General features: G+C 44.3%; 1 long non-coding RNA gene across 1 annotated transcript in view; it reads right to left on the bottom strand.

The window, feature by feature from the left end:
• The window catches only part of LOC103379384 (uncharacterized), an 82,441-nt gene that overhangs the window by 2,582 nt on the left and 70,509 nt on the right, over window positions 1-9,350 (bottom strand). The window lies entirely within an intron of this gene.

The following is a 9,350-nucleotide window of genomic DNA, read 5'->3' as shown; positions in this document are numbered from 1 at the left end:
CGGCCAGTGGTCATTTACTATCTCGGGGGCAAAAATCTGCTGTAAATTGTGCTCAGTCCAGTTTCTCTGGTCGAGTCACAAACTGGTCTAGACAGCGCGCAGGGATCGGCGACCTCTTATCTAGTCCTGGCATCACCTGCAAGCGATACACTGACTGAAGCCACAACAAACTAACCCAACACACACACACACACACACACACACACTTTCCCCCAAAGTCCCCGGTTTGGGGGTGGGGGGGCAGAGATTAGCTGGTAAGGGGTCACTTCTGCTCCTCGGTTTATTTTCCTTTGGTGAATCGTGTTATTGCGCGTCAGCGGCTCAGACTACACGTAGTGACCTTTTCTACTGATGTACAACAACGTCACACTGTGATGTGATGAGTGTGCGCAGAAAAACTGCAGATTAACGTGTTTTGGATTTTTTTTTTTTTTTTTAGTGGTGGTTGTCAACAGTAACGAGTCGTTTTTAAAACCAATGATCGAGACATTGGCAAAAATATTTCCCTTATTTGGTCCGTTAGTTTCCAAAAACATCTCTATTGGCTGATTTTATATATAGAGAAAGAGAGAAGGGGGGGTGAGGGTCTGGAGGAGGGGGCTGTCAGTGTGAGGTGTAACATGTCACCAAAAATCTCCCCCCAGCAGAGTCGTCGTCGTCGTCGTCTTCGTCGGAAGTTTGAATGACAAAGGGCAGATAATAGATTTGTAATTGAGCTATTTCTAATGAGATAAGTCAACAATGTGCGCAGATTAAGATAACAGAGGAATAACAATGGCGTTTACAGACAGGAATGCAGGCCTCCTGCAGCAGAACATCACCGCGGGAATACACGTGTTTCCACTTCGTTTTCCTGCATTAATAACTTCACTTCACTCGTGTTCTCGGGAGGTCCATACATTAAATCAAATTAAATTAGCAATTTTATTCCAATTACAAAATATATTCCCAAACACCTTGATGACGATAATAATAATAATAATAATTTGGAGATAATAATCGTATCAGAATTACAAAAATGAGAACAAAACATGCAGCAAATTTGACGCTGACTTTTGATGAAACTTCTTAAAATATCCAATGAAAGGAAGACGTTATTTTACTTATTCATATTTATAATTTAAAAAAATATTTATGATGTGCTTAGAATTTTACTATCAATTACCAGATTAAACTGTTGGTGAATGTGTGTGTGTGTGTTCTCTGACACCCGTAAAGTGACTGACTACCTGAGGGCCACACGATCTTCTCCAAAGAGTCTATCGATGGGCGTTTCCCCCTCTGTGAGCAAGAACAAGAACCAAAACAAACACCTGGAGCTACATGACTGCATACCAGAGCTTTAGCACCCCTCCTACCACAGCTACCTCCCCCTCCTCATACACACACACTTGGCACACTTACATCACCCTATAGCGACTCTGGCACAGACTCTTACACACAGCTTCAATCACACATTTAATTCCTATGACCACAAACACGTGACGTTTCCCTGATTCCCTGAAGCGGCCAAGAGACAAAAAAAAAAAAAAAAAAAAAAAAATCAAGCCTGCCACACACTGCCCCAGTACAGTCCAGTCCAGTACAGTTCAGTCCAGTACAGTCCAGTTCAGTACAGACGGAGTCCACATTGAATCTCATCATCCAGACGTCAGTTGTCGCCAGGGCCGTTTTTCACCACGGACTTCCACGTGTGCGGTGTGTGCGGTGTGTGCGGTGTGTGTGTGTGTGTGTGTATGTGTGTGTGTGTGTCAGGTTGCCCACAGTGCAACAGGACGCTGTGAGTGGGAATGACACCGTGTCATCAATGATTAAGAGGCCGAGTCCATTTAGAGGTGTGATGTAATTCCCTAATTGGCAGAGGGGGGGCGTGCGTAACGAGATCAGTAACGTGTCAGCTGTGGCGGCCGCTGCGACCACCTGTCACGGCGGCGTGAGAGACGGAGCTGCAGCGGCGACACCGTGTTAGTGCAGATATCGTCAACCGAGCCCGTTCATACCGCGATAAACCGGTCAGAAAATAATCTGTTTCAAGTTAGGAAAAAAACAACAAGAATACTGGCTAAAAATGGCTGTGGAAAGATTTAATAAAGTCATTTTCATTTCAGACATTTACTGTGTGTCTGAGTGATATAAGAGTTACTCAATATGTGATTGAAAAAAATCCTTGTACTTTGTGTGTAAAACATAGAACAATTTAAAAATTTTTAGAGTAAATATTCCTTTAATCAGCCACTCTGAACCAAAACATCCAGAGTAACAGTATTAAAAGTATTAAAAGGAATGATGATTTCATAATAATAATCATAATAATTATTATGATTATTATTATTATAAAATAACTAAAAACAATTCTTTGGAAAGACTGTTCTCATCATGGGTAAAAAAAATAATGAAAAAAATGGTAATAAAATAGTTTATTATCTCAACAGACTTTGTCTGCACTCTCATCTGAAACTGTTCCCAGATTATTGAATTATCCTTTACAGACACACAACGTGTGTAAATGTGTGTGTGTGATTTGGGCTGAGGCTGTGTGAAAACTTCAACACTTGGGCCCACGGTGACCCGGCTCCTCCAGTGGGGGCCACCGGCAGAGAAAAGTACCGGGATGAACTTGAAGCCCCGAGCTCTCAGGGGAAGAACTCTGACAGGCTGACTTAACGCAGAGACCTCGGCTGCAGCCCCGAGAAAAAGATACAGAGGTAGAGGCTGAAGGGGGGGCCGGGGGGGAGGGGGCGTTAGTGTTGGTGGGGGTGTTGAAAAAAACGAGTTGGCTGAGGGGATGTTTGGGTCACAGAATAGTTTGTATAAGACTGAATCACACACGGTGATTTGTAGTTTACGTGACAAATGGAGGTGGTGGTGTAAAGTTTGATGCATCCGTACACGTGGAGTCACCAGGAGCAGGTCGGACGTTCTGTTTGTGAGTCACAGATTTGATATAAAACAGGAGCTGCCACAGTGGAAAAAAAAAGAATACAAATATGTGTGCTTTCTTCCTGAAGCTCATTTGCCTCAGCAGATTTGAACCACGTCTCCCTGGTTTAAAGCCCAGGAACACATCAGCATGCAGACCACACCAGCACCCAGTCAACCCAGTCAACCCAGTCAACCCAGTCAACCCAGGGACGGAACCTCCATTTGTGGAAAGCCGATCCACTGGTGCAGCACCATCTACAGGCAGGTAATTTACCATTTGGTGAGAAAGCTGTGATGGCGTCCGTTCTAAGGTTACACTGATAATGAAGGGGCGATATCAACATCAGGGGGAAGTAACGGGCCGTGGTGCAGCATCGATCCCACAGAGTTAATGTTGTTTCAACAGGACAGTGACACAACCAGTAAATATCTGCATGTAATGATTCAGGTTTTTAAAGAAATGGGACCAGTTTGGACTTCAAGGTATTTTAGAACGCTGGTTCAAATAAACAAGGATTGATTTAAAAATCGAATAAAAATGGAGCATTATGTCTGAAGGCTGATGTAGTTTTGGATTAAATGGTGTATTTTAAAAGACACATTTTCTGATGTGCAGTGGTGAGACTACTGTCTGTCACCGGAAGGTTCTGGGTTCAGTTCCACCAAATACTGAAGTTTAATTTCATCAGGAAGAGGAACTGGTGTAAAAACTAACTACAGCTGTGGCGACCCCTAAAAACAAAGGAAGAGGAACTGGTGTAAAAACTAACAACAGCTGTGGCGAACCCAACAAACAGGACAATATTTAGTAAATATGAGGTAAATCCCATAAAAACAAACAAGTGAACTGCCAATTAAAATAAAATGAAAACCTCAGTCTCAAATGTTGACTGTAAAAGAGTTTCAACTTTACTGGTTTCCTCTCAGTGTTCCCTGAGTCTGTGTTTAACCACGTGTGAGTGTGCAGGAGGGTGAACAGACCTCGGGCTCACCTGGAAAGCACACACACACACACACAGACACACAGAGCTGCGATCGGCCTCTGTGGTTCCTCTGCTGAGACGGTGTCAGAGTCGTGTAAATCACGGCGCCACACCCACACATAAATCTACAGTAAAAACAACTCACTAAAGCCTATTAGGAGGAGAGAGGACGGTCGGAGCCGCCCCTCCTGACAATGACTCGCAATAAAACACAACAAGGCCTCACCTGTACCACCCCCGGCCCCCGCCCCTCCACTCGCTGACAGGACCAAACTGTCATTAACCAAACCAAGAAGACAAACAAGTGTCACGGGCAGCGAGTGTGAGTCAGCGGGGATGAGAACCAGCATCAAACGGTTGGAGGGAGACACCGTGGCGTTCACCGGGGTCAAAGCCGTGTCAGTTCAGGAGTTCAGTTCAAGTGTTTTCAGGAAGTCTTTGTGTTTTTGATTTAGAGCTAAAGTTCAAGCGGCCTCTGACTGAGGATGTTGGACCCAAGACAAACTTTAATTACAGCGTACGGAGCAGAACGTTGAATGGAAATACCAGCGATGACAGACGAATAAAAGAGTCGTCACTTCACACACACTGGAAATATGACATCCAGTTCTGATTGATAAGCCCCCTCCCCCCCCCATGAATGACTATGACTGGTACTGTTTTTGTTTCATAACAGGAACCATTTCATCTGCACAACAATTAAACCTGAATTCATTCAATTCAAGTCGAAGCAACAGCCTGAAACCAGCGGCTGTTAACCCACGATGGTCAGGAAATGGTTCGGAGACACAGAGACACAAAGGGAAGAGAAAAGAAAGGGGGGAGAGAGGGGGTAAAAACAGAGGGGAGGGTCCCGACTGCAGATATTCCCTCACCCCAAGGTGTTCCTGCCACTTTAAGAAATGAAGCAATATCATTAATGGAGGCCTCGCTGGGCCTGACATCCTGCTCCGACTCACCAGTCCCCGTCCATCACACCATTACCACGGGCCCAGCAGTATTAAAATCCAATCACTCCTCCGGCTAGTTTGATTAAGGAGGGCATCTGTACAAATAAGGGGCGCTGACCCATTGTTGTCTGTGCTGAGGGGTGGGGGGCGGGGGGTGTCCCCAGAGGCTCCTGCACCCAGACTGGGCCTGGTCAGAGCTGAAGCTGTGTGGAAGTTGTCTTATATCTGTGGTTTTATGAACCAAAAGTAGAGAAAACAGACGACAACCTCAATCCATGGTTGGATATACAAGAAAATATTCTGAAAATATCTTGTACACAGTAAACAGCTGATGCAACGTTGGTGTAGGAATAATTGTGCCAAAATAATGACTGAATTTTGTGGCTACTGTCAACCAGATTTTTTTTTACTTATTTTTCTGAAATATGACTTCAATGAAACAGAAATATTTTTTTAGTTCTCGACCAACAGAAGTCCAACCGTCTCTGAGGATGTGAGGCTCTCAGGGCTCCAGTGAAAGGTCACGTCGGTCAGACGGTGTCTGGGAAAATAGGCAGCATCACAGGTAGAGACAGTGGTGAGCTGAGCCTAAATCAAATTAAAACCAGAAGGCCGTGGTGAGCCTCCTCATCCTCAGTGACATAAATTACCAGGATTTACAAGATTTTTAAAACACTTTTAACAATACTCCCCTTTTAATGTGCTCTCTGTTTAATAATGCACTTTGGGGTTTTAAGAGCTTGATAAACAAACCAATAATTCACTTTTTATCATGTGCGGGTGAAGCCCTTCAGGACCACGTTCTACAGCAGCGTTCAAAGGAGCCTCGGACGGATCAAATGAACGACTGTCACAAGATGTTTTGGACAACAGTCAAGATGTGACTGATCATCTCTTCGCTCTCTTCAAGATAAAAGAATAGGTTCATCTTCCCAAGATCTGAGCAACTTTTCAAAAACAGACGCCCCAAAAAAGTAACAAACATAAGATCCTTTTATTTTTTTAAAAAAGCCAAGTCATGTGGACCACAGATTGGTTTTTCCTCCACAGAAAACTTTCAGTTTGGATTTCAAACAGATGATGAAGAAAAGGCAGGAAAGAAATGCTCAGCCTGAAAGACAGAATCATTTACTTGGCTAACGATTTTGCTCCATGTGCACCCGTTTGCATATTTGTCAGTAAAATCTGTCAGAGTGTGATCTGGGAAACCTCACAGTAGCGTTTGGCCCAGTGTTCAGTGTGTGAAGCTTCACAGGATAAGTCAATGATTCTCCTGGCTGCCAAGATATATAAATATGACTCAGTTAGAGAGAGCTTTCATAAATCTTGAAACAATGAAATTCAGAAAGATGATTCATCCTTTAGCCAGCTACGACACACACACAGAAAAAAAAACTGGAGAAACGGGACAAATGTCGTCCTAAAGAAGCTCAAGGAAGTGCTGCCGTTAACGTTGATGTGTGGCGTAAACACACACACAGACACTTATCAAAACGGACACACATGAACACTTAAGGTTTACCCACACACTCTCCCTCACAGGCACTGACACACACAGCGCAGTGCACCACCAGCCACCACAAATCAGTGGACCATCTCATATAATCCTCCACCGGCCGGTGCCACAGCATTAACCGCCCAAACAAATTGGCCGTGTCGAGCTGCGGCCGCAGGGAAGAGGCATAAAACAAAAGAGCGGAGCTGCAGTGGCAGCAGTAAAACAGTAGGGCGATGTTGATGATGATATTTTTGGCTGATCCCAGCCTGTCAGCCGGCGTTAAACTGTTGCCCACGACTTTGGAGGAGGACGTTTCAGCACGAGTGCAGAGACATTTGGTGAAACAAATGGACATTTTTGGGTTCTTTTTTTTATTTTTCTTCATTAGATCAGTATATAAATCAGTGCAGTTCTATATTCATTTAAACCATAGCATGAATATATAAACTACTTGGGTTCATGACACAATCTTTGTTTATAAGTAGTCGAAGAAAATCCCTGCATACTTGACCTTCAACTGTGCATTTTACTGAAAAGCAGTGGCAGATGATTTCATTAGGTGATCTTTGTCCAGACACCTTTAAAGACAACAAGATCTAAGATGTTATAAGCACTGAAAAAACACACACTCTCTCTCTCTCCCTTCCTCTCTCACCCACACACACACACCAAACTCCAGATCTTCATCACACGCTGGAAGTGAACACGGCCACGTTCCTGATAAGAGAGAGGGCACGGCCGTATCTGGGAGATCTGAGAGACGCCGACACACGGAGGAAGCTGCTGTACACACTTATCTTTACAGGTTCTGATACCTCCGAGCCACAGATCCTGGGACTGTGAAAATTCCACTGCGCCCTAAAATGACCGCGAGCAGACAATGAGACGACGCTGTGTGTACCGACCAGTACTATAACAAGTACAAGACGGGGACGGAGAAGTTTTTACAAGGTATGTGGGAGACAAAGACAAACACACGTTTCTCATGTTGCAAATTGTGTTTGAAGAAGGACCTTCCAAAGTAAACCAATAAAGTCCGGCCTATCTATATAATCTGGTTCTAGAGTCAAGCACGAAAACATACACAAAAAAATAAAATACATATAAAACTTTCCTTTCTCCGTGTACATCTGTTTACTTTACTGCTTGAATTGTACTTTTTCATTTATTAATTTGGTGCTCTGTTGTTATTGACTGTGTTTTCCATTCGTTTCAGCAACAAGAGTTTACTCCACGTCTGCATGTCTAGAAAATGATCCAACGTGGGAAGAATGTCAGCGGTGGAAACGCAGCTCACTGTTATTGTAGACACGACGATGTATAAGTCACTCCTCGGATGGCTTTTGTACTATTGCGAAGAGTTATTTATATCTGTGGAGCAGGGGGCATTCATCATCCGGGGGATAGTGGTTCCCCTTCAAAGTTCTCCTTTTTTTATGACATGCATTATTTCTCCTGCACACACATAAACAAAGCCGGGGCTGCCGGCACTGAATCAGCAGACTGTGTCACCGTGTGGCCCCTGGGTCAGGCCAGCTTTCTTGTGCCGCCAGTGCTTACATTAGCATGTGAAAGGCTAAAGCTGTTCCAAATATTCCCTCTAAACATTTATCCTGCCCGAACCCCACATGGAAAAAGTCCAAGGAGCGAGACGAATTTAGGGGGCAAGGGGAGGACCTGAACCGCAAATACCACTTTTATTACCATTGTTTCAGCCAATTTGGAAATAAATAAATACAATTACTTTAGAGATAATTAAAGGCTTTCATTATTTTCTACTTTATGTCCACCACATATTTTCTGCTCAATTTTTGTTTGCTTGTTTTACAAGACAAGATTTGTAATTTTTTTTTTTTTAATTTGCCGACACCTTGGACCATTTCTTGGGCTGAGAAAACCTCGAGGAGGAAGGCAGAGCCTGTCCTTAATGTGGCAGGCACCAGCAGTCTGTGTTTACACTGGAAGTGCCTGGAAATGAATTTCCCCACTCCAGCCTCATTTGTCTTATCAGTCTGTGAATGTGTTGCTCCTCATATGCTCAGAATTGCCCCCATTCCTTTCAAGTGGGAGAGCGCTGCAGTGACCACGAGAACGGCGTCCTCTGACTGGCCGCCTCCGGAGTTCAGCGGCGGCGGCGGCGGCGGCCACTGCTGCACATTTTCTAAATTAGTGGAGTGTGTCTGGGTGTGCAGGTGGGGGTGACGGGGGCACGGTGGAGGGGTGGCGGGGGGGGGGGGGGCATATAAATATTCAAAGGGTACATGTGGTATTCCCAGGCTGCCCATTCTGTTAATTTTTCCACACTGAGCTGAATCATCTGTCATTCAGCCTAATTTAATCATCAGCCACTCTCATTCAATTATCCAATATAATATGCAAATGATGTCAAACAATGGCCGCCTCATGCTAATTATGTACATCAGAATAATTAAATTGGACAGAAGTGGTGGAGCAGCAGCAGAAGTATCATAAAAATGTACAGGAGATTCTTTAAGGCTGCAAACACTTTTATTAGACTCTGTTATCTTCCTGTAAACTGCTGAATGTGGCCACACGGGGTCACTCTTACTGGGAAGCACTCCCCGCGGGATGTGGATCATATCAAGGGCAAATCCTTTTCTAAATCAGGATATTCCATTTATTAACTCATCTCTGATGATTACGAACCACAAAGTTAGAAATAGAAGAAGAAGAACCTGAGGCTGGAGCTGCCGCTCGCACATTCCCTCAATATAAATATCTCCAGTAAAGAAAAGAAAAGCAGACGTAAAAACACAGTTGACTCTTGGCCTCGGTTTTCAGTTCAAGTCAGGGTCGATTCCCAAGTGTGATGCACGGTCTGAACTCTGTATAAACTTGATTTTCACTCTGCACTCAGCGGAACCAAATGATGTAAATTGCGTGCGCCGTGCCAAAGCAGCGGAGCACGCCTGGCAGCCAGTGAGACGCAGGGAAACATGGACCTTAATCCTGCGCTCTGCTACTACAGGAACTGCA

The sequence above is a fragment of the Cynoglossus semilaevis genome, chromosome 5, assembly GCF_000523025.1.
Source record: "Cynoglossus semilaevis isolate Cse_v1.0 chromosome 5, Cse_v1.0, whole genome shotgun sequence".
Classification (NCBI taxonomy): domain Eukaryota; kingdom Metazoa; phylum Chordata; class Actinopteri; order Pleuronectiformes; family Cynoglossidae; genus Cynoglossus; species Cynoglossus semilaevis.
The sequence above is the reverse complement of the archived record's forward strand: the minus strand, read 5'-3'. Positions and strand labels throughout refer to the sequence as shown.